Raw genomic sequence first — 24,771 nt, forward strand, 5'->3', positions numbered from 1 at the left:
GATAAGGTGGCACAAGGGATCGGTGTCGAGGGCTGAGTGGGACGGTGTCAGGTAGCTTCAGGGGAAGGACACATGAGGCCGAGGCCAGGTGTGAGCACCAAGGCTCAGGCCAGCCCCATGAGGGAGTGTCAGGCAGGCCCAGGCTCTGGGGCGGAGGCAGTGGACACCAGGTGAGACCAGGTGAAGGACGCCATGGGGGAGCATGACCCGGGTGAGAGTGAAGGACCCCAGCCTGTTCTGGCGTTTCTGGGGATGGTCTATGGCCCCTGACCTCCCCTGCCCACCACTGCCATGGCAGCTTTCAGAAAGGGCTCCCCCATCCCGGCCACCAGAGAGAGGGTGGCATCAGCAGCCAGCAGGGCTCAGCCTTGGCTGCCGCACTCTGCCCTCTCCCTCCAGCCCTGCTGAACTGCTCCCTCGATTCCCAGGGAGGCAGTCACACTCTCGGGTAAGGCCCCAGCCCGTGCCTGTGCTTGGAGGCCCTGTCCTGTCCTCTGTCCCCCCAGCCCCCGCTCCACCACCCAGCCAGCCCAGCAGGGGCTCTGCCGGGTGCCGGGAGCAGCCTTACCATGTCTATGGCTGACCGGGAGAGCACTGCACAGTGGCACTAGCGACCAGGGGCAGAGGGGTGTCAGCCGCATTTTAGCTGGGCCCAGCTGCCTGGGGTCCCCAGAGTCCAGATTCCAAGATCCTTGTATGGCTAGGAGATCCTGCAGCCCTATTTTGGGACAGGCTTGGCCCTTCCCCCCATAGCCCCTTTCTGGCCCTCCTTGGCCTGAGCATCCCCTCACCCTGAAGCTCCCTTTCAGATCCTAGGTCCCGGCTAAGGCCCTACCCCAGCCTCAGCCCTCTGGAGCCAAAGCCCAGATAGACAGCATGGGCTGAGGGCCAAGGGTAGGAAAGGGGCTGCTGGGTGGCCCGGGGGGCCCAGAGTGTTTGTACACGTGTTCTCCCTTTGCTGTCTCCTCTTCACCGTGTCAGCCTCCTCGAATCTCCTTCTCGGCAGCGGCTGCCCTTCCACCGTTCTGCCGCAGGACCCTCGCACGGCCTGTCATCACTCACGTACGAGTGTTCTTTCTGAATGCCCACCCTGGCCCCGTGACACCCCCATATCCCTATGGGCCCAGTGCTTTGCAGGCAGTCTCTAAAGACAGGTTGAGAGAACGAATGCATCCCTCTGGCCACCCTGTGCAGAAGGGGCTGGAAGTCGGCAGTCCGGGGAGGAGACAGCTGGACATGGGGTGGGGGCCAGAGGGCAAGACGGACAGGACCAGGGGGCCAGACTGGCTACCAGGAGGCCAGACCAGGTTTCCTCTGAGCAGCCAGGGGCTATTCTGGGGTTTCTCAGAGAAACCTGACCTCCCTTGCACTCAGAACAGCAAAGCTGGCTCCCGAGGGAGGCTCACGGCCTGGCCGTTCGGTGACGAGCTGCCTGGACAGCGTGCACACATGACTGCGCGCGCGCGCTCAGCCCTCGGGCCCAGGCAGCCACCCTCCCGTCCACCGAGGGCCTCCTCCCTCCCACCACGGCACGGGGCACAAGACCCACTGGCCTGGCCACAGGGCTCCGAGGCTTGCGGTTACAGGTGGGAGCCTTGTGGGTTGAGGGGACTCCTCCCATCCCGGCCTCCAGCTCCCCCCAGGGATAGTCACAGATGGGTGCCCCCACCTAATACCCTCACGCCTGTGTGTGGCCCCCCAGAGTCACACAGACACACGGCAGCCCCAGCCCATGCCTGCCCGGTGATCTGAGCAGGTGGGATGTGCCCCCAGCAGCCCGGCTCTGGGTCTGCCCGAACGTCTGAAGCCTCCAGGACGCTCCCCACTGAGGCCCAGGCCAGCTGCTGAGGCCGCAAGATTTGTGCTGACGGCCAGCATGGCTCCGGCGGGCACCAGGCCAGAAGGCCCAGGGGACAGGGTTGAAGGGAAAGCAGGCTCCAGGTCTGGGGGTGGCCCCCTACCTTTGCCCTGGCTACTCTCTCTGGTTCTGGTTTCAGGCTTTGTGATGATGAGAAGAGACTCTCCCACTCCCTTCCCTTGAAAACCTCAAACTAGAACAGGAGTCAGAAACATTTCAGTAAACTAGTCCCCTCTACAAGCCCAAACATGCGAGGCAGGAAGCCAATGGGCGCCGGCCCGAGACAGGGCGGGGCCTGAGGAGAAAGCAGGCCCGGGGGCTAATTTCGCGCGTGTAGCTAGACTGCAGAGCCCAGACTTCTGCTCAGACACTAGTCTAGATGTCGTTAAGAAGGGGGTTTTGTTCATATATTTATTGATTACAGTGGTGAAATCAACATGAAATATTACTCAGGGAGAACTGACATGTACTGAACATCTGTTACATACCATGATCTTTTTTTTTTAATTTGGTAAAAAAAAAAAAAAACATATAAAACTGACCATCCTGGGGCGCCTGGGTGGCTCAGTCGTTAAGCGTCTGCCTTCAGCTCAGGTCTTGATCCCAGGGTCCTGGGATCAGGCCCCACATCGGGCTCCCTGCTCAGCAGGAAGCCTACTTCTCCCTCTCCCACTCCCCCTGCTTGTGTTCCCTCTCTCGCTGTGTCTCTCTCTGTCAAATAAATAAATAAAATCTTTTAAAAGAATAAAAATAAAATAAATCAGTAGACTTTGAATAAAGCGGATGACCCTCATAATGTGGGTGGGCCTCATCCAATCAGTTGAAGACCTTAAGAGAAAAAGAGTGAGCTCCCCAGAGGAGGAGGGAATTCTGCTCCAGAGGGCCTCTGGGTTCGAGCTGCAACATCAGCTTCTCCCTGGGTCTCAGGCCTCTGAACTCACCAGCCCCACAATCGTCACAAAGGGACCCAATTCCTTAAAATAAATCAACCTCTCTCCCTCACTCTCTCTCTCCCTCCCACTCCTATTGGCCTGTTTTTCTGGAGATTCCGACTGATACAGAAGGCCACTGAAGGCAGTATGCCCCAGGAACCTGGGCATCTGTGTCTGGGCCTTCAGGACCACCCTCCCAACTGCAGGGCACGTGGAATTTCCTCTGGGCAGGAAGGAGGCATGGGCACCTGAAGAGAGCAGCTGGACTCACAGACTGGAAACCCAGGCCAGGGTGTAGTGAAAGGCTGCGTGGTGACAAAGCGATCCCAGCCCTTCCCCACCAGCAAGTGCCTCCCCAGTGACCCCTCCCTGGAAGAGCAAAGAAACCCATAGACGCTGGCGCTGGGGGGTCCCCAGTGAGACAAGAGCACAAGGCCCTGACCCTTCCAGGGCAGCCTCAGGTACAGACCCAGGTCGCCGGCCACTGTGGCCCCAGGTAGAACCTCTGAACAGGTAATTTCACGCAGGCTGAGTCCCCATGGCTGGCCTGAGGCTTCGGGCACAGCCGGACTTCCCTCTGCCCGATCCTGCCCCCTCCCTGTCTCTGGGGTTGACGCCTTGTGCACAGCTCATACCCAAACTCCATCTCGGGGTCAGCTTCCGTGGGACCCAATGCACAGCTAGAGGGGGCATTAGAGATGGATCCCTCACCGGCCGGCTGCGACAAGGCACCCTGGGGCTGGGCACACATTCCTCCCGGTGGCTCACCTGCTGCAACGGTCACCGTCCTGGATTGGGCCGAGGGCGACGAGAGAGCAGGTGGCGGCTGCCCAGCACCTGACCTGTTGTCAGGACCCTGCTGGGGAAAGCTGGGACCTTGCCATGTGTGTGGGGACATCCGGGTGCCTGTCCCCCTCAGCTCTAAGGCCCAGACTCCTCTGAACCTTCTGCACCTTCAGGGTTTGCTCACCTCTCCCTGGGAAGAGCTGCACCCCCGCCTCAGCTGAGCTAGAATTCTGAGGCCTCCCCACCAACCCCCCCAGGCAACATTTAGCCCCGTTAGGACAGCCACCTCCCCTCCTAGCCACTAGGCCAACAGCCAGGGGTAATTTGCAGCATAACCCAGCTGGGGACGAGTTGGGTCTGACAGCTCAAGGACAGCGAAGGATGAAGGGACCAATGGACTGAGCTGGCAGGAGCTGGGGGAGCACGGGCAGCCCCAGGGGCTCCTTTGAGGGGCTGGAGGCATAACCGAGGCAGGCGTGAGACTCTGCACCTACCACTGGCTCTCAGAGCTGCCCCTCTTCCTGCAGCTTCCGCCTGAGGCGTCCTAAACCAGCACAGGGCAGGCCACGGGCCGGGACGCACACTCTGCACGGCGCCTGCAGCCAGCCTCCTTGCCCACCAGCAGCGGCGCTGCGCCCGTGACACGGGCTCCTCAGGGTCCCAGTGTGCTGAGCCTGTTCGTTGCCCACAGTGTCCCCTGCTCAGCCCCAGGAATGCCCCCTTCCCACCCCTCTTACCTCCTACAACCCCAAGAAAAACTCCGTGTCCTAGTCTTGAGTCTTTGTTTCGGGGTCTGCTCGGGGGAGCCCGGCCTGGACAAGGGGCGTAAAAACAAACCCCAGCTCTGGACCAGCAACCACGGCAGATGGGGAGGGATGCGAGTGTAAGGCCCCAGCAGCGTTCAGGAATGGCCAGAGCTGGTTGCTGAGATTACAATGTATGTGGAACTTTAAGTTAACCACTAAAATAATAGAAATGGATTGTGTAACTTCCATATCTAGGAGGGAAAAAGGAATAAAGAAAATGTAATGAACCCAACAGAACTCAGGAAAGAAGACGGAAGCCTAAGAAAAGCAGCATAACTAGAAAGCAGCAAGTAATGTCGTAAAAGTAACCCCAGCCACCTGACAGAGCTCCCAGGGGCTGAGGCTGGAACAATGTGAGCAAGAAAAGAAATCAAGTAGGATCAGATTATAACCCAAGTATAAAATAAATATCCATTGTGCATCAAAGCACACCATCAACAGGGTGAAAAGGCACCCCACAGACTGGAAGAAAATATTCACAAATCACATATCTGATGAGGGATTATTTATTTATTTGAGAGAGAGAGAGCATGAGCAGGGGAAGAGGTAGAGGGAGAAGCAGGCTCCCCGTTGAGTAGGGAGCCCGACGCGGGGCTCGACCAGGACCCTGAGATCATGATCTGAGCCGAAGGCAGACGCTTAACTGACTGAGCCACCCAGGCGTCCCTGATAAGGGATTCATATCCAGAATATTTAATCCCTACAGCTCAACAGCAACAAAAATAAACAACCCAATTCACAAGTGGGCAAAGGACTTGAATAGACATTTTACCAAAAAAGATACACACATGACAAAGAAAAACATGAAAAGATGCTCAACATCACTAATCGTTAGGAAAATGCAAGTCGAAACCACAATGATCTATCATTTCACACCCATTAGGATGGCTACGATAAAAAAAACAGAAAACAAGTGTTAGGGAAGATGTGGAGAAATTGGGACGCTGTGGACAGCTGGTGGGACTGTGGGACACTAAGCCTGCTATGGAAAACAGCATGGAGATTCCTGCAGAAAGTAGGCACAGAATGACCATATGACCCAGCAGTTCCAATTCTGTCTGTACCTAAAAGAACTGAAAATCAGGGACCTGAACAGATATTTGTACACCTGTGTTCCTAGCAGCATTATTCACAATACGTAAAAGGTAGAAACAACCCAAATGTACACCAATGGACAGATGGATAAACGAAACATCATATATACATCTGCGGTAGTTAATGGTATGTGTCAGCTTGACTGGGCTGAGGGCACCCAGGCAGCTGGTCAACCCTTACTTCTGGATGTGTCTGTGAGAGCGTCCCTGCAAGAGATAAGCATCTGATTCCATAAACCGAGTAAGGAAATCATCCTTGCCAAGGCAGGTGTGCATTGTCCAATCTGTTGAGGGCCCCGATAAAACAAAAAGAGGAAGAGGAAGAATGAGTTTGCTCTCTGCCTGAGTGGAACATCCATCTTCTCCTGCTTTTGCAAGTCAGCCCTCCTGCCGCTCTGGCCGTCAGACTCAGACTGAATCACACCACCAGTTTTCTGCGCCTCCAGCCCACAGAGGGCAGATTGGGGAACGTCTTGGCCTCCACAACCGCATGGACCAATTCCTATAATCAATCTCCTCATCGCTATATATTTTACACATGTATCTGTGTGTATGTTCTGTTTCTCTGGAGAACCCTAATACAACATACAATGGAATTGTTATTATTTGGCCTTAAAAAGGAGGAACTCCTGACACCTGCTACCACATGGAAGAAACTGGAAGACAGTCTCAGAAGGACAAATACTAAGAAAACATACAGGAGTGCCTGGGAGGCGCAGCTGGTTAAGTGTCTGCTTCATGGTTTCGGCTCAGGTCATGATCTCAGGGTCGTGGGATGGAGCCCCGAGTCGGGCTCCCTGCTTAGCAGGGAGTCTGTTTAGGATTCTCTCTTCCTCTCCTCCTGCTCCTCTCCCCACCTCCAAATAAACAAATAAATCTTAAAAAAAGAAAAGAAGGGCACCTGGGTGGCTCAGTTGGTTAAGTGACTGCCTTCGGCTCAGGTCATGATCCTGGAGTCCTGGGATCGAGTCCCGCATCGGGCTCCCTGCTCAGCAGGGAGTCTGCTTCTCCCTCTGACCCTCCTCCCTCTCCTGCGCTCTGTCTCTCATTCTCTCTCTTGCAAATAAATAAATAAAATCTTAAAAAAAAAAAAAAAAAAAGAGGCGGCATAGATATCACTCAGCCATAAAAAAAAGCATGAAATCTTGCCATTTGCAACAACATGGAGGGACCCAGAGAGTATGATGCTAAGTGAAATAAGTTAGAGAAAGACAAATACCATATGATCTCACTCAGATGTGGAATTTAGGAAACAAAACAAATGGATAAACAAAAAAACTCTTAAATACAGGGAACAGACTGGTGGTTGTCAGAGGGGAGGCTGGAGGGGGTTGGCGGAAACAAAGGGGATGAGCCCTGAGGAATGTATACACGTGTTGGATCATTATGTTACATACCTGAAACTAATATAACACTGTATGTTAATTATACTTCCATTTATAAATAGGACAGATATTGTATGATTCCACTTATATGAGGTCCCTAGAGTCATCAAGTTCACAGAGACAGAAAGGAGAGTGCTGGGCGGCGCCAGAGGCTGGGGGAGGAGGATGGGGAGTTGGTGTTTAATGGGCACAGAGTTCCAGGTGGGAAGGGTGAAAAGCCCTTAAAATGGACAGCAGCACAACAACAGGAATGTACTCGAGCCACAAAACTGTACAGTTAAAATGGCAAATTTTATGTTACGTATATCTTACCACCACGATAAACATAAGTAAATATTGATGGGTCGATACTGGTATAAGCGGTGGAATAAACAAATGGAGAGAAGAGTCAAATCTCCCACACAGAAGAATTCTAAATATTCGTGCAGATACTCTAGCCTCAAGCAGGGGGAACACACCCTGGGCCCCAAGAGTGACTCCCTTCCACAGAGTAGTAAAGTATGGAAAGGGAGAGATGGGTGCTGACTCTGTCAGGTGACCAAGGTCAGCATTGCACTGATGGGTCACGGTGACAGCAGGTACCCCTGACGTAATGCGAGAAGAAGGGTACAGCTCCTCCGCAGTCATCCTCCCGAAACCCGCAATCCCAATCTAACCGCGAGAGAACCCCAGACAAAACCTGGTAGAGGCACATTCTACAAAATGTCCTGATCTTCAAAACTGTCAGTGTCATCAAAATAAAGAGAAAGTCTGAGAAACTGTCACAGCCCAGAGTAGCTCAAAGAGACATGATGACTCAATGCAAGATGAGATCCTGGGACACAAAGAGGATAGTTGTTAAAAACCAAGGAAATCTATGGGGCGCCTGGGTGGTTCAGTCGTTAAGCATCCGCCTTCGGCTCAGGTCAAGATCCCAGGGTCCTGGGATCGAGGCCCACATCAAGCCCCACATCGGGCTCCCTGCTTGGTGGGAAGCCTGCTTCACCCTCTCCCACTCCCCCTGCTTGTGTCCCCTCTCTGGCTGTCTCTCTCTCTGTCAAATAAAATGTTTAAAAAAAAAAAAAGGAAATCTGAATAAAGCATAGACTTTAATTAATAATAATATGTCAATATTGGTTGACTGTGACGTCAAATGTATCATGCTAATGTAAGATCATGCTAATGTAAGATCATGCTAATGTAAGATGTTCCTAACAGACCTGACCGAGTGTGAAGGGCATGGGAACTCTGTACTCTCAGCAGTTTTTCTGTAAACCTAAAACTGTTCTAAAAATAAAGTTTATTTTGACTCTTAACTCTAGGGAACAAACTGAGGGTGGCTGGGCGGGATGGGGTAACTGGGTGATGGGCATTAAGGAGGGCATGTGATGTAATGAACACTGGGTGTTGTACGCAACTGATGAATCACTGAATTCTACCTCTGAAACTAATAATACACTGTATGTTAACTAAATTGAATTTAAATAAAATATTAATCTTTTTAAAATTTTATTTTTTAAAATGTTTAAAAGATTTTATTTATTTATTTATTTGAGAGAGACTGAGAGTGAGAGAGAGAGCATGAGCAGGGGACAAGCAGAGGGAGAGGGACAAGTCGACTCTGTGTGAGCCAGGAGCCCCATGTGGGCCTGATCCCAGGACCCCAAGATCAAGACCTCAGCCGAAATCAAGAATGGGACACTTAACCGACTGAGCCACCCAGGCGCCCCCTTAAAAAAAATTGTTTATTTTTAAAAAGAAATCCAAATACATCAATAATCAAAACAATGCATTTAAAGCAATCACCGACTGTCAGACTCAAAAACAAAACAGATCCCTGCTGCTTTCTGTTCACAGGACACAACCTTCAAAGCAAGGCTGCCGCAGGAAGGCGGGAGGGAGAGCGGCCAAGAGAGCTGGAGGGGCTGCAGGGCTGGAGGGGCTGGGAGGGGGCTAGAGGGCTGCAGGGCTGGTGAGGCTGGCGGGGCTGCAGGGCTGCAGGGCTGGTGGGGCTGCAGGGCTGGCGGGGCTGGGAGGGGCTGCAGGGGTGCAGGGCTGGTGGGGCTGGCGGGGCTGCAGGGCTGGCGGGGCTGGGAGGGGGCTGCAGGGCTGCAGGGTTGGTGAGGCTGGCGGGGCTGCAGGGCTGCGGGGCTGGTGGGGCTGCAGGGCTGGCGGGGCTGGGAGGGGCTGCAGGGGTGCAGGGCTGGTGGGGCTGGCGGGGCTGCAGGGCTGGCGGGGCTGGGAGGGGGCTGCAGGGCTGCAGGGCTGGTGAGGCTGGCGGGGCTGCAGGGCTGCGGGGCTGGTGGGGCTGCAGGGCTGGCGGGGCTGGGAGGGGGCTACAGGGGTGCAGGGCTGGCGGGGCTGGGAGGGGGCTAGAGGGCTGCAGGGCTGGTGAGGCTGGCGGGGCTGCAGGGCTGCGGGGCTGGTGGGGCTGCAGGGCTGGCGGGGCTGGGAGGGGGCTACAGGGGTGCAGGGCTGGCGGGGCTGGGAGGGGGCTAGAGGGCTGCAGGGCTGGTGAGGCTGGCGGGGCTGCAGGGCTGCAGGGCTGGTGGGGCTGCAGGGCTGCAGGGCTGGCGGGGCTGGCGGGGAGGTCGGGGGTGCAGGGCTGCAGGGCTGGCGGGGCTGGGAGGGGGCTGCAGGGCTGCAGGGGGGGCGCGTCCTGGGATGTGAGACCTTCTGCACCCCGCGCTCTGCACGCGTGCCGGGTGTGCGGGCGCAGCCCCTGAACATCATTCTCCAGCACCCCCTGGGTCTAAATATCGATCACTTATTGATTCACAAGGAAATCTCCACACTGAAGTCAACATCAATCTGACTGCCTTCTCCGACCGCCGAGATTGCGATTAATTTCGAAATCCAGACACGAGGAAGCAGCGGAAGGAGTTCCAGGGGTTTGTTTTTGCTTAGGGAGTGGGCGAGGGAGGCGCTGCCGGTAACCGGCGCCGAACCAGGGCGGCTTGAGCGAAGCACAAGCCGTCTCGGAACAAACCACCGCGGCCACCGGGCTCTTCCTGGGGAGTGCCGACTCCCAGCCCACTGCCCGGTCGGTGCCCGGGAGGGCGCTTCTCCCGCCCGGGCCCCGGCCTAGCTCGAGGCCGCGCTGGGCGCGGGCCCCGCCAGGGTCCGCCTCTCGGCCTCGGCCCCGCCTCCTATCCGTCACTCAGCACAGGCCCCGCCCCGGCACGGCGCGCAGCACAGGCCCCGCCCCCGGCCCTTCGCCGGCCCGCCCGCGGCCTCTCCACACGCCGGCACCAGGCGGCGCTCGTGGGCCACGTGGAGCCAGACGGGCCCCCAGTTTTCCGCCCGCGGCGTTTGGGGTCTGGGGTCCGCCGTCCAGCGGCTGGAACTGGGCCGGCGTCGCCGGCTAGTCCCGCCCTCCGACTCATAACCCTGCCCTCGAAACCTCACTTCAGGTCCCACTTTTGTCAGGAGGAAAATAGACATAAATCTGCCTTTCGTTCACCCCTAAGGCGCCGCGCAGGTGGCGGGGAGCGGGGCGGGGCGCCGAGCGTGGAAAAGCGCAGCTGCCGCGGGCCTTGCGGGGCCTCCGACCCTGAATGTCCAGGCCCCCAGAGAAGCACCCCGGTCCCCAGATGGCCCTTCGCACCCAGGGGGACCACGGCTCCCGGTCTTGGCGTCCTGGGACCCTGCGCGGCTGCCGTGTGACCGTCCTGGCCCCCAGGGGCTCACAGCTGGCGCGCCCTGTGCCCTGTGCCCTGTGACCCTGCTCCTCCGAGGGGCTCTGAGGCTCTTCTTCTCTCCCTCAGTCTCGTTTACACGTGACCACACCAAGGACATTTTGTCCGAAGCTGAAAGAGGTTTTAAACGCATCAAGAGCCTCAGACCTGGGATGCCTGGGCGATTCAGTCAGTCAAGCGTCTGCCTTTGGCCGGGGTCATGATTCTAGGGTCCTGGAATCCAGCCCTGCGTCAGGCTCCTTCCTTGCTCCGGGGGGAGTCTGTTTCTCCCTCTGGCTCTCCTCCCTGCTTGTGCTCTCTCTCTCTCTCTCTCTCTCTCTCTCAAAGAAATAAATAAAATCCTTAAAAGGAAAAAAAAAAAAAAGCCTCAGACCTTTGCAGGGGCGGGCGTTCCAGCTGGCCCAGCAGCCAGAGGGGGGTAGAAGCCTGGAGGTCCGTCCTGCACAGAGGGGAAACTGAGGCTCAAGGTGAAGCCCCTTGCAGAGGGGGACTGCCTACCCTACCTCTCCACTCAGCCTAGCCTAAAGCAGCACCCACAGCCTGTGGGGCAGGGCCAGGCAGCAGGGGTGGGGCACCCATGATCCTGCCCTCCGCCGTGCCCCAAATGGTGCCCAGTCAGGGCTGACCCAAAGCCCCTCACCCTGCACTCTCTTCAGTGGCTTCCTCCCCATGGTGTATCTCAGAGGTTGGGCACCAAAGTGCCCACCCAAGGTCTGGGCCCCATGGCCACCAGGGGCTGCTGGAGGGGCAATGGGGCAGGACAGACAGGCCCTTAGAAGTTTGATCCAGCAGGCTAAGCCATCCCCTCCCCCACCCAGGTACCCCAGAGCAGGTCTGGGCATGAGCCTTGGGCAGATGCCCAGGGGACTACAGCGGGGCCCAGCTGGTCCCAGACGGGCGTCACAGGGAGATCTCCAGGGCCCCCGGCACCGGGCAGCCGCCCCACAGGCCTAGCCACACCTGCTGGTTTCCAAAACACCCTGTGCCTGCAGGCCCAGCCTCCTCAGGAGGGGCAGCCCAAGGGCCTGTGGGTGCTCCTGGCTCCTCCCAGCACCCCTACTGCTTGGGGTCCCAGCCCACCATCTCCTCCTTCACCTCCTTGGGTGCCCTGTCCTCCAGCCTCTGAGACCATTGCCCTTGCACACGACCCTTCTTCAGGCCAGATGGCCCCCCTGCCCCGCCCTGCCTCTGATTGCCCTTCCCAGGCATACCTTGCATCACCTCCCAGGTGGCGGGTGGGCTGGCCCTCAGGGACAGGATTCTTAACAAACAGCCCTCAGGCCCCAGTGGCAGTCTCCAGAGATGAGGCAGGCTGCACCTTCAGAGAGAGCCGGGGCTGGCCAGCACTGCAGGACTGGGGCCCTGGGGGGGGGGGGATTGCGGTGCTCAGGGGCCCTGCAGAGAGGCAGCCGCAGTCCCACTACCCTCTGCCTGCCCCAGCGACATGCACTGGTGCCTGGCCTGACTGTAAAGTGCCCACCTGACTTGGAGCAGGGCCTGGTGACCAAGAACAAGTGGGAGCAGAAGAGTGTGGGAACCCAGTGACCCCCCCTTGCTGTTCCCACAGATACCCCTATAGCTCCCTGAGCACCCACCTTCACTTCAGAAGATGGTTTGGGGGGGCACCTGGGTGGCTCAGTCGTTGAGCGTCTGCCTTTGGCTCAGGTCAGATCCCAGGGTCCTGGGATCGAGCCCTACATCAGGCTCCCTGCTCCGTGGGGAGCCTGCTTCTCCCTCTCCCTCTGCCTGCCGCTCTGCCTACTTGTGCTCTCTCTCTGTCAAATAAATAAATAATCTTAAAAAAAAAAAAAAAAAAGAAGAAGAAGAAGATGGTTTGGGGTTTCTGGCTATTGGAGCAGCCCTTGGGTCCTAGCCAGGGGTCCTAGGCAGGGGTCCTAGCCAGGGCTCCCAAGGCAATCCCACTGTCGTGACAGGTGGGCCACACATAGGGGCATGAGGGTAGCTGGTCTGAGGGAGGACCGGCTGGGGCAGGCAGGAGGGGCCAGGTCAACTCCCTCAGCCGCCAGGGTGGGGAAGGGAAAGAGAAGGAGACCCAGGGTGAGGGCTGGGTCCTCCCCCTGCTGGCTGACCAGTGCTAAGGGGGCCCAACAGGACCAGGTGCAGGGGGCCCTCCAGGGAACAAGACCCCACCACCACCTGTGCAATTCATTTATTCAGGGCCTGCTCAGCGTTCTGCCTTGGGTCAGGGGTCTCTGCTCCCCAGAGAGCCCAAACAGCAAGAACCAGTAAATAAGGACATGCCACCCAGCAGTGGAAAGAGGGCAGTGGTGCGGGGCTGAGGTGGGTTGCTGCACTGGGGGCTTATTGCAGAGGGGCACTGGAGTGGAGGCAAGGTGACAGGAAGCACTGACCTCCCCTTCCTTCTGAATTGCCCCCAAACCTGGTCCTCAAGGCCTCCATGAAGTTGGCTCCCCACTGAGCCCCTTCCCTTCCAACCTCCTGGCTATATTCACACATGCCTCTCCTCCAGGCCAACTCTGAGGCCCTGCAGCTCCTGTGTCCATTCCTGGGACCCCCCCCCCATGCTGAGCCCCACCTCCCTGGCTGCACCACCCTTTTGTCTGCAAAGTCCCTTCCCTCTCTCTGGGGCTCTCTTCCTTCTCACCCCTCTCCTGAGGGGGGCGGGGGGACATTGGCAGCTCAGGGACATCCTCAGCTACACACACTCCCCCACGGCCCTTCACTGGCCTGTGGCGTGTTCACCACACACCCACTTCTCCACCCAACATCTATAAGCATCTCAGACTGGAGAGATCCGAGACACAGCACACTCTCCTCCTGTCCATCAGACTACCCCCTCTAGCTGCCCCTCCCCACCCTCCCAGCTCGCCACCTAGCTGTTCACAGAGGCACCCTGGTGTCGCCCCTGCTCCTTCCATGCCCTCATCCCTGACCTACCACAGCCTCCCCATTCCAGAATACATGGCCCTGTCCAGCCTGTCCAGCCCACTGTGCTACCCTCCACACAGCTCACCCTGCCCTGAGGCAGCCAGAGGGAGCCCTTCCCTTGCTTAGACCCGCAGCGGTTCCCATCACCATGACAGGACTTGTCGTCCTCACTGCCACAGGCCTTAAGGGAGCTGACTGCCTCCAAATGGCAGGAAGACTGAGACACCACCCACGGCCTTCTCCTGAGTTCATCTTTTTTTAAGAAGTAGATGATAAATGCCAATGGCCTTTTATTTTCAGCAAAAGAAAAGTAGTTCCTCAAACTCCTATGGAATTGCAAGGGACTCAAAATAGCCAAAACAGTCTTGAAAAAGAAGAACAGAGTTGGAGAGTCAGAGGACTCACACTTCCCAATTTAAAACCTATACAAGGGGGGCACCTGGGTGACTCAGTCGTTAAGCGTCTGCCTTCAGTTCAGGTCATGATCCCAGGGTCCTGGGATCGAGCCCCGCATCGGGCTCCCTGCTCGGTGGGAAGCCTGCTTCTCCCTCTCCCACTCCCCCTGCTTGTGTTCCCTCTCTCGCTCTGTCTCTCTCTCTATCAAATAAATAAATAAAATCTTTAAAAAAATAAAAATAAATAAATAAATGAGACCTATACAAGGGCGCCCGACTGGCTCAGTTGGTAGAGCGTGCAACTCTTGATCTGGGGGTCATGAGTTTGAGCCCCACGTTGGGTATAGAGATTACTCAAAAAATAAAATTGTCCCTCTTGGTCTGCCCTGTGGGCCATATGCTCTGGTGTCCTCCACTATTTGGCCAGGGGTGAGCGCCTGACCCAGGACACTCTACTCATGGGCTCCTGAAACATTTCTGGCATAAAACCCACAAATCAGAGCTTCATTTGGGGCATCTGGCTGGCTCAGTCCATGGAGCATGCAACTCTTGATCTCAGGGTTGTAAGTTGAGCCCCACATTGGGTGTAGAGATTACTTAAAAATAAAAATTAAAAATATTTTTTAAAAATCTACAAAGTTACAGTGATTGAAACAGTGTGGTATTCATAAGAACAGTCATAAAGACCAGTGGAGCACAATGGAGAGCCTAAAAAGAAACCCTCACATGTGTGGTCAATTGATTTTCAGCAAGGGTGCCAAGACCATTCAATGGGGAAAGGACAGTCTTCAACAAATGGTGCTGGGAACACTGGATATCCACACACAAAAGAATGAAGTTGGACCCCTACCTCACACCACATATGAAAATTAACTCCAAATGGGTCAGAGACCTCAATGTAAGAGTTAAAACCATAAAACTCTTAGGAGAAAACACAGGAGTAAATCTTCATAAACTTAGATTTGGCAACGGTTTCTTAGATGTGACACCAGAAACACAATAGCCAAGAAACAAAAAAGAAAAAAGAGATAAAGTGGACTTTATCAAAATTAAAAACTTTTGTGCATCGAATGACACTATCAACAGAGTGAAAAAACAACTAACAGAACCGGAGAAAATATTTACAAATCACATATCTGATAAGGGTCTAGTGTCCAGAATATATAAAGAGCACTTATAACTCAACAACCATAACAAAAAAAAAGTTCAAAAAAAAGGCAAAGATCTGGAATAGATATTCCTCCAAAGAAGATATGCACGTGCCCAATAAGCACACAAAGAGAAGCTTTGCATCACCAGTCCCTAGGAAAGTGCAAATCAAACCACAAGGCGGTAACCACTTCACACTCGCTAGGATGGCTACAATCAAGAAGGCAGATAGTTGGGGCGCCTGGGTGGCTCAGTCGTTAAGCGTCTGCCTTCAGCTCGGGTCATGATCCCAGGGTCCTGGGATCGAGCCCCGCATCGGGCTCCCTGCTCGGCGGGAAGCCTGCTTCTCCCTCTCCCACTCCCCCTGCTTGTGTTCCCTCTCTCACTATCTCTCTCTCTCTGTCAAATAAATAAATAAAATCTTAAAAAAAAAAAAAAAAAAAAAGAAGGCAGATAGTCACGTGTCGGCAAGCATGTGGAACATTTGGAACCCTTGTGTGTTGCTGGTTGGGAATGTAAAATAGATCGCTGCTGTGGGAAATAGTTTGGTGGTTCCTCAGGGTAGACACAGGGCTATGTATGACCCCACAGTTCCACGACTAGATAAATACAAAAAAAAAAAAAAACCACACAACTGAAAACAGGTGTTCAAACAAAAACTTGCACACTAACAATCGTAGCAGCTCTAATCACAATGGCCGAAAGGTGGCAACAGCCCAAATGTCCATCAACAGATGAACAGATAAACAAAGTGCGGTGTATCTGTGCATGGAATTATTCGGCCGTAGAAAGGAATGAAGCACCAACAGCTGCTATAAGGTGGATGACCCTTGAGAGAAGCCAGACACAAAAGATCTCATGTTATATGATTCTGCTCATATGAAGTACTTGGAACAGACAAATCCATGGAAACAGAAAGCAGATCAGTGGTTGCCAGGGGCTGGGGGGATGGAATGGGACATGACTGCTCAATGGGCATGGGGTTTCCTTCTGGGCCGAAGAAAATGTTCTGGAAGGAGACGCCGGGGATGCTGCACAATACGGTGAAAGTACTAAATGCCAATCAACTGTACCCTTCAAAAGGGTCTGAGTGGTAAACTTTATGTGATGTGTATTTTACCATGATCTAAAACAGAAAACCCTGTGTGGGGGAGCACCTGAGGGGTGTCCCCTGCTGGTGAGGGGAATATGGGGTGCCTTGTGGGCAGGAAGTTCTTCATGGAGACCCAATACCATGAGCCGAGCTGGTGGGCTGGGGACACTGGCGCTTGGGCCATGATGCTGAGTCCCTGCCCCCTCAGGGGACACGCGGTATGGAGGGGTCTTTTTCTTGGAGACTACAGTCCTTCCAAGTCTGTGCCAGAGAAGGGGCAATGGGGACAACGCCCAGGATATAGGCCCAGAGAAAGGGCTACTCTCATCAGGTGTCCAAACCCAGGTGGCACGGGCTGGCAGATGTGACCTGGCAGTTTGTGAAAGATGTGGCACGTAATGTGGCATGACTCAGTACGTGCCGCAGCGGCCACGGCATGGCACATAACGTGGCCGCACCGGGGATCCACACCCCTTCCCCGCTGTGCCGCTGGTCCTGACTCTGTCCTGCTTCCCCAGCTCTGGGGAAGGCCGCTCAATGCCTGCCCACCGCTGGAAATGGCCTTGAGTGGCATCTTCCTATCAGATGACCTCAGTCCAGGTCCTCGGGGTGCCCCTGGGTCCATCTTTGGGCTGCCCCTTCCCTGGCTGGGCTGGACAGGGCAATGGGTTCAGGAAGGCTTAGCAGGCATGCCTGGGCACTGGACCACCCATCCTCCTCCTGCCTGCTGAGCCACAGATGCAAGCTGTTTACCTGGCAGGTGCTGGTGGAGCTAAGTCCCAGAGCACTATCTGTGGGGAGATGAATCCCCAGAACAGCCAGGGTGCCCCTCCCCAAGGCAGGGCACCGGCAGCGGCAGGCCGGCGGAGCTAGAGACCAGGACAGGCCTAGCACCTCCCTGGGCATGCTGCTGTGATCCCCACACCATCCCTCCTCCCATCAGGCCCTGCTCATCATGTCTGCAGCAGCAAGTAAGGGGGGAGGTGGTGTGCAGGCTGCCCCCACTCTGGGCGGGGGGGGAGTGTCAAGCCTGGGCTCCGGCTGGGGTGCAGGCAGAAGCCTCAGTCACCCTGCATGGGCCTGCAGTCCGCCACGCCGGTGTGGCCTGCCCACGGTATGTGCAACCCTGGGACTGTGTCCCCACTTCCTGGCCTCAGGGACCACCGCCCCCAAGCATGCTCCGGCCTGTTGGCGGCACCTAGGATAGGAGGCTTGGCCAGGCCAGGGGTGAGGGGGTGCCCAGAGTCCCAAGGCCTGACTGAGGCAGAAGCCGCCCCCAGGCCCCCACCCAGCAGGTTCTCTCTCCCAGACCCCATCCACTCTGGGTACTGGGGCCCCCCTGCATTCCCCCCTTTCACCTGGTCCTGGGTGTCAGGGTCTGGGTGTGCCTCTCTCTGACCCTGGTCTCTCTCTGAGTGGACATCACACTTTCTGGGTCCCTGGCTCGGTGCTAGCAGCCGCACTCCTGGGCTGGGCGGGTGAGCGTCCAGCTTTCTGTGGGCCACTGGGGGAAGGTCTGCCAAGGGAGCCGCCCAGCCCAGAACTGGAAATGCCCCTGCCCCCGGAGACCCCAGAGGTGGCTGTGGCCCTGCCTCCAGCATCCCGTTTCAGGATGGAGCAGGCCAGAGGCTGGGGCACAGGGAACCGGGGCGTCTGCGGGCCTTGAACCCAACAACCAACAGAGGCTTCATTTTATAAGTAGCTCAGCTGTTGCCCAAACCCTGCTTTTAGCCAAGAGGCAGGTAGGGACCCCTGTGCATTTCTCTGTCCAGAAGCCCTCTTCCTCCTGGGGACAGCACCCACCTTTGCCCTGGGGAGTGCGTGTTGTCCCCAGCCCGGGGCGCTAACCGCGGCCCCTCCTTTCCCTGCCTCCAGGGCCACACAAAATCTGACGGAGGGCCTTCAGAGCTTTCCTGGGGTCAACATACAGATATCTGTCTTGGGAGCACTGTGGCTGGAGATCACAGGAAGACGGGCCCCGACAGCCTCCAGGAACGCCTGGATGCAGGGATACCTGAAGTCGGCTCACAGACTCATCCCCTGAGTGAGCGGATTGCCTCCTTCACATAAGCTGGTTTATGCTCCCGCTACCTGGTACCCCGAGCCTGGCTGACCCGACTGGCCTGTGTACATCTGTGCATTCCTGTGGGTGCACACGTTTCTGGGGTACACATGGGGAGTGCTGCTCTGCTCGATAATGGTTGCATCTTTCTCCATTAGAGAGGTTTGTCTCACTCCAAAAAGGATGATGTGACAAGCCTCTGCTTGGGCCAGTCTGTGGCAGCAGAGCCATTGGATGGAGCCAGGCTCTCCAGCTCTATGGGTGCAGATCCCCCCATCTGCGGTGCGACCAGAAGTACCCGCCACACAGATCCCCACAGAGGAAGGTGGGCTCTCCTGTTACAGGTGTCCTGGGAAGGCAGCCCCGATGTTTGCTGGAGCAGAGCACGGCCCCCCAGTCTCAACCCACTTGGGAGGGCTCCTTCTGGGAGTGGCAAGGCCACAGGGACCTTCCCTTGGGTGTCTGCTCCAAATCTCAGGGGAAACTTGCCCTGCGCTTGCCGTCCCCCCCCCCACTTGGCACTTTCTGATTCTCCACTGCCCCCCCCAAGTTTTGGTGGCCCCCATGAGGGATGTCTGCTTTGTGACCAAAGGGAGGTGACGGGAGGATCATGGGCTTGGAGGTCAGGTCATGAGAGGCATGGTGGGGGACTCAGGGACAAGGGACAGGCCTGGGAGAGAGAGGGGCTGCTTCTGCTGCATAGGGGGAGGGTCCAGGGGTCCGTCACAGTCTGACAGCAGCCAGGGGGAAATAGCCAGCATCCTCCCTAAGGCCACAAGGCACATCCGTGCCCTGCCATCTCAGGCCTTGACCCTTTCCTGGGCTCTGAAGCTGCCCACCCCTCCAACCCCCGCACCGCAATGCCTGCCACGCCTCAGGCTCTGCTCCACCGATGGTCACCTTTCCGCTGGTCATCCCGCTCTCCCCTTGTCCCTTCCAGCAGACCTGCCCCACATCGGGGTGGACCTGGGTCTTCCTGGCACCCGGTGGGCACTTGGAGAGGGCACCGCTGAGAGAAGGAAGGAGGGGCGGGCTTCCTCACCATCCTGAGCCTGTTCTGTCACCAGACCCTGCCTCTGGCTGCCGCAGAACTGATTAGTGCTTTTTCTGGATTACCTACATTCTGCACCCTCTCCCCCCCTTCCTCGTGCTAGGCCTGTCCTCTGGGGCCAGGGGCCTCACCTACTAGGAGCCAAGGCAGGATGGCTGCGGTAGAAGAACAGACAATGCACTGCGGGAAGGGAGCGGCCCCTACAGCCCTGAGACCCTTTAAAGCCAGGCTTGGAGCATAGCCCCTGGGCTTGGGTCCTGGTCATGTGCACAAATTGTTTGAATAATTCAGATTTAAAAAGACCTACTTTCCGGTCAGACCATTTCCTGCTAAAGAGCAGATGAGGGGGGAGCATCTGAATAATGCATTTGCACACCCTAGGTTTTTAGTGAAGGCTGGGCGCTGAGCCAGGGCCACTGCTTTCAGCCTCAGGCTCTGCTCAGCCCTGCAGCCACCTGGCTGGCCTGGCCGTGGGCTGGGTGCAGCTGACAGGGTGTGGCCATGGACTCAGGACTTCAGGCTGATCTCTAAGCCACTTATCTAGAGAAGGAAGGCGTGTGTCCAGGAAATCAGGAGAAGCCTAAATTCCTGGCCAGCTGGGCACAAATTCTCTCCGTGGCAGCGGGTCCATCATGAGCCCTGATTTATGCCCCATTGAGGAGGGGGCTGGGCGGCAGATGGGGGCCCAAACTGCAGGAGGCCTGGACAAAAGGGGTGGAAGGGAGGGGAGGGGAGGGGAGGGCCGGCAGGCTCCCCAGAGTGCCCTTCATACCCCGGAGGTCCAAAGGTCTCTGGCTGGAAGCTAGAAGCTCCTGTAGGTTCCGGAGAGCTGACCAGGGCATGTGTCCCCAGGGCTAGAAGGCCCCTGCTCCTTGGGGACTGGCCTTGGAGTGGGGAGAAGAACCCTGGGACCCTGCGGCTTCTATGCATTGAAGGGGGAGGAGGCTCCAGTCTGTGTAGGGGATCTGGAAGTAAGGACCCAGGGCTCTCTACTCCTTTCATCCTGCCTTCCCCTTGACATTGCCCTCACACCCATCCATAAACATGTAAAGGAGGATTTCAGGCCTGGGCCACAGGGCAAGTTCCAGGGAAGGCCCTGCCCTACCCCACAGACCTACAGATTAGCTGGGGGCTCCAGGTCTACACCCAAAACCTCAGATGGCTGCTGCAGGCTCTGGCCTGGTGTCCTCATGTGTGGCCTTGCTCTGTGGCCTTGGTGTAACTAGGGATGGGCCCAATCAGGCCTGCAGTGGCCTGTGGGACAGGGGAGCCCTGGGCCGGCCCTCTTAGCACCCCTGCTGCCCAGTCAGGCCAGGCTGGCGGAGTAGGGCTTCTGAGGGTCCCCCAGGGCTCTTCCCATCCCCACAGGAGTACAGAGGTCTCCACAGAGACCGTCACCCCCATTTCTTTCTGCTCCGCTGCTGGCCCTGTCCCGCCTTGTTCCCCTTTCCTCCTTCTCCTCCTCCTTTCCCATCTCATTTTCCTCTTCTCCCTCCTCATCTCCACTTTTCTTTTTTTTTTTTTTTTTTTTTTTAAAAGATTTTATTTATTTGACAGAGAGAGACACAGCGAGAGAGGGAACACAAGCAGGGGGAGAGGGAGAGGGAGAAGCAGGCTTCCTGCCGAGCAGAGAGCCTGATGTGGGGCTCGATCCCAGGACCCTGGGACCATGACCTGAGCTGAAGGCAGATGCTTAACGACTGAGCCACCCAGGCGCCCCTCATTTCCACTTTTCTAAGTCCTGGGCCTAGGTAGGCACTGAAGGCTGGCATCAGACTTGCTGGATTCAGAGGGATGTCTTTGACCCTGAGTCTGGGACCTTGAGTCCATTGCTTCTGGGACCCACCTGCCAATCTCAGGACACTCATCCTTCCAACTTTGCATCATCCACCTCTCCTCCGGAGCAGTGTGCAGCACCGCAGAGTCCCCAGGGCTGCCAGCCTTGTGCTGGACAGCAGTGACCATTTGATTCCGACACTCCCCACTCCCCTGCCCCTCTGGTTGTCATGCTGAGTCTTGTCCCTCTCATTCAGAACACAGAGCATCACTCACACCCCTCTCACCCATCCCATAAGCCTTCCCTGAGGACCCACTGTGTGCCTCATACCCTACTTGGTGGGTGGAGCAGGGGACAAGGGAATCAAAGTACCAGCTTCATCAGGGGAGATGGGCAAGGAGCAAAGCCGCCCACGAATGAAACTGTGTGAGGTCTCAGGAATGAGAGCTAAAGAGAAATGCAGCCAACAAGGCACTGGGGAAGGACAAAGGGGTAGGGGCCGGGGGAGACCTCTCTGTGGAGGTGACTGGAGGTAATGGGGGAGACCCTCCTCGGCAGATGGAGTCACGGGGGCAGAGTGTGGATGTGGTGACCCGTGTGTTTAAGGAGCGGCAAGGAGGACAGAGGAACCTGGAAGCTGTGGGATGGGCAATGGAAACTGTCATGTCCGCTGAGCAAGGTGGACCTCCTTGCTGGGGTGAGCACTGTGGTGGTCCAGGGGAGGGATGAGGAGGGCGCGTGGCAGCAATCACAGGAGATTGGTTACATGGTGGGGGGGTACTTTGTGTGTGTTTGTGTGTGCGTGCGCATATGCACGTATGCTTGCACGTACATTCGTTCCCTAGCTCTGTCTGCTGAAGCAATGGTATTCTGGTAGCAGTGAGCACACCTGGAGCCCTGACCCTGGCCTCTAAATACCACTCCCCATTAAAAGACACCAGGGCTCCTTGCAGAAATGGCTGAATTCAGGGCTGGGCAGGGAGAGTGTAAGCTGAGCCTGGAGCATCCAGTACCAGGAACTGAGAAAGGGCTCCAAGAATGATGGGGACATGCTTGTATGCTGGTAGGAGATCCCATAGAGTGGGAGGGGGAGGGACAGGGCGCAGCCCACACCTGGGTGGGAAGGTATGGGCTCCAGGCTAGAAGGATACACACAGGCCTGGAGGAAAAGGGGCCTGCATCTGGCCTGGGGTGATGAGGGTCAGGGGCTGCAGGATCCAAAGGGAGGGAGCCCGTGGGAACTGGGCTGCCAGGGGCCAGCTTAGTTGTTAGAACTGGGGAGACAGGGGCCAGTTGGAAAGACAGAGGTGGTGGTGGGGGACCGTTCCACTGACATTCCTGGGGATATCTATGGGCTGCACATATATGACCCACGTTCACCTCTTTTCTGCTCCCACCTGAGGGGCTTCAATTCTCAGCAGCCTTCCCAGAGGTTGACCAACTGTCTCCCTCCTGACACTCTTTTCCGTGGTCACACCTCCCTGTCCAGGCGGTCATTCCCACCAGGAGTGCCTTAGGCTTGACCTCCCGAGACCACACTGCCTGCACCTGCCCAAGCTCACACGAGCCCCATCTCCGAGACTGGCCCTGTTCCCCCGTCCCTCGGTTGGTGGGCATCCACTCGCCGGCCGGCAGAAGCTGGGCTTGCCTAGAGGCCGACCCCGTCAGTGTGGGTCCCTGTGGGATCCAGTCAGCTTGTTGCACCCCCAGGCCTGAAAGCCGGCCTGGGCTGGGTGTGTGCACGTGCGGGTACCCGTGCACAGTGCAGGTACGGGGTGCTGAATGCCGGGTGCAGGATGCCAGGTGGGAGTACTCGGCCTGTGTGCGGGATGTAGTGCGGGATGCGTGTACGGGGGACGGGTGCAGGGCCGGGAGAGTCCCAGCTGTGGTCCTGCAGCCTCCACCCACGTCCCCTTGGCTGGGAAGCTGAGCGGGTGCGCAGCCGGGAGGCCCACGCTAGCGCAGGGCCCCGCGCGCAGCCCCTGGGGCACCGGCGAGGGACGGACCAGGCCTGGGGTCCTCCGCGGGCTGGTTCCTCTAGGGCGGGCGCGGCCCCTTTAAGTGGCTCGCGCACGCTCCTGGGGTCGGCGCTGGGAGGAAGCGCGCTGGCGTGCGCGCGCCGGGGCCGCGGCCGGGCCGTGCGTGCGCGCGCGGCGTGCGCGGTGACGCGGCGTGGGGTTTCCCGAGGCTGCGGGCAGGGGCCGCCGCGCCCATCCCGATGGCTGGAGGCGTCTGAGGGGCGGACGGAGGCGGCGGCGGAGCGGGAGCGGGAGCGGGCGCGGGCGCGGGAGTGGAGCAGCCGCCGCGGGACCGGACCGATCCTCGCCGGCGCACCTGCCCGCAGCGCCCGCGGAGCGGCCCGAGCGCGACCACCTCCAGAGCGGCGGCCGAGGCGGCTGAGGCGGCGGGGCGCGGGCGAGTCAGGCGGGACGAGGCGCCGAGGTGAGCGCGGCGGCCCCTGCCCCTGCCCGGCGACCCGGGCCCCGGCCCCTCCCCCGCAGTCGCCCGCCCGAGCCGCCCCGCCCCCACCCTCCCCGCCCCCACCCCGCCGCGGGCCGCGAGTCTTCCTGCCCCGCCCGGGTGGGGTCCCGGGCCGGGAGCGGGCAGGGACCCTGCGGGCTTTGGCTGGGGTCCGGGCCCTTGTCCTCGGCCGGGTGTCCCAGGTCCGGGGTTCGGGATCTGCGGCCGGGGTCTGGGCTCTCTGGCCGGGATCGGGGTCTGGAGCTCGGGCTCCGGGGCAGGGGTCGGAGGGGCCGGGGTCTGGGCGCGGGGGCCCTGGGATCCCGGGTCCAGGTCTGTGGTCCGAGTTCTGGGGTCCCGGTTCCAGGCCCGCGGTCCTGGGTTCTAGGTTTGGGGTCGGGGTCCGCGGTCCTGGGTCCTGAGTCGGGGTCGGGTATCTGGGCCCGCGGTCCTGGGTCCTGAGTCGGGGTCCGCGGCTCGGGATCGTGGGTCCCATTCGGGGTCCGCCGTCCGAATCGGGCCCGATCTCCCTGGGGGCTGTGCGCCGGAGGCTGGCCCCGGAGGGGGTGCGCTGGGCCGGGGTCTCTAGGCCGGCCGGGCCGGGGCCGCGAGAACAAAGGGAGCGGCGGGGCTCTGCAGCGGGTTGAGGCGCTCGTCCTTTTCTTGGGAGGAACGTTGTGTTTTAAATACACCTTTTCTGGGGACTTTGAACTTAGTGTTTGGTGGCGACACGGTGAAGGAAGGGGGACCGTGAAATGAGGAAGCTGAGGCGCGGCCGGGGCCGGGCGCCGCTGACAATTCGCGGTGCATTGAAGGCAGGCAGACACAAAGAGCCGTGCCGGGGAGCCCGAGCCGTGCGCTTCTCGGCTGTTTTCGTTTTTAGCGAAAAGTGGGAGGCAGCCCCACCGCGAGCCCGCTGTCGTTTCCCCCTCGCCGGGTGCGGCGCCGGCGGGGCGGGGCGGGGGCCGGGGGGGACCGGGCGGCAGGGTCGGGCCGGGGTCCCCGCGCCCCCCGCCCCCGCGCCGAATGAATGGCTCGGGCCAGGCCCCGCTACAAGATGGCGCGTCGCCGCCGCTGCCATTGTCAGCCGCCGCGCGCTCCCGGCCTCCTGCGCCCCGATTGTGTTTTGGGCCCCATTTACATTATTTAGAAGGAGCGGGGCGGCGGGGGGGAGAGGGAGGAAGTAATCCCGGGCTGCGTGTCCCCCCTTCGCCCTGCGAGCTCTTCGCTGGCCGCGGGTGGGGGTGGGGGAGGAGTTGAGCCGAAAATTCCGCCCGGGTGGTGGCGGAGCCCTCGGACTTTTGAAGACCCCCCCCCCCCCCGTATTTTTCCTTGC

General features: G+C 58.1%; 1 protein-coding gene across 3 annotated transcripts in view; it reads left to right on the forward strand.

The window, feature by feature from the left end:
- The first annotated feature begins 23,162 nt into the window (after nucleotides 1-23,162).
- The window catches only part of GNB1 (G protein subunit beta 1), a 96,147-nt gene continuing 94,538 nt past the window's right edge, over nucleotides 23,163-24,771 (forward strand). For 2 of the 3 annotated variants that reach the window (XM_036089662.2, XM_036089663.2), the window contains exon 1: nucleotides 23,164-23,417. The gene's annotated coding sequence lies outside the window, so the exon portion shown is untranslated. Of the gene's footprint in view, nucleotides 23,418-24,771 lie in introns of all 3 variants that reach the window. The other variant, XM_036089665.2, reaches the window with a different exon arrangement.

The sequence above is a fragment of the Halichoerus grypus genome, chromosome 5 (assembly GCF_964656455.1).
Source record: "Halichoerus grypus chromosome 5, mHalGry1.hap1.1, whole genome shotgun sequence".
In the NCBI taxonomy this organism is placed as follows: Eukaryota; Metazoa; Chordata; class Mammalia; order Carnivora; family Phocidae; genus Halichoerus; species Halichoerus grypus.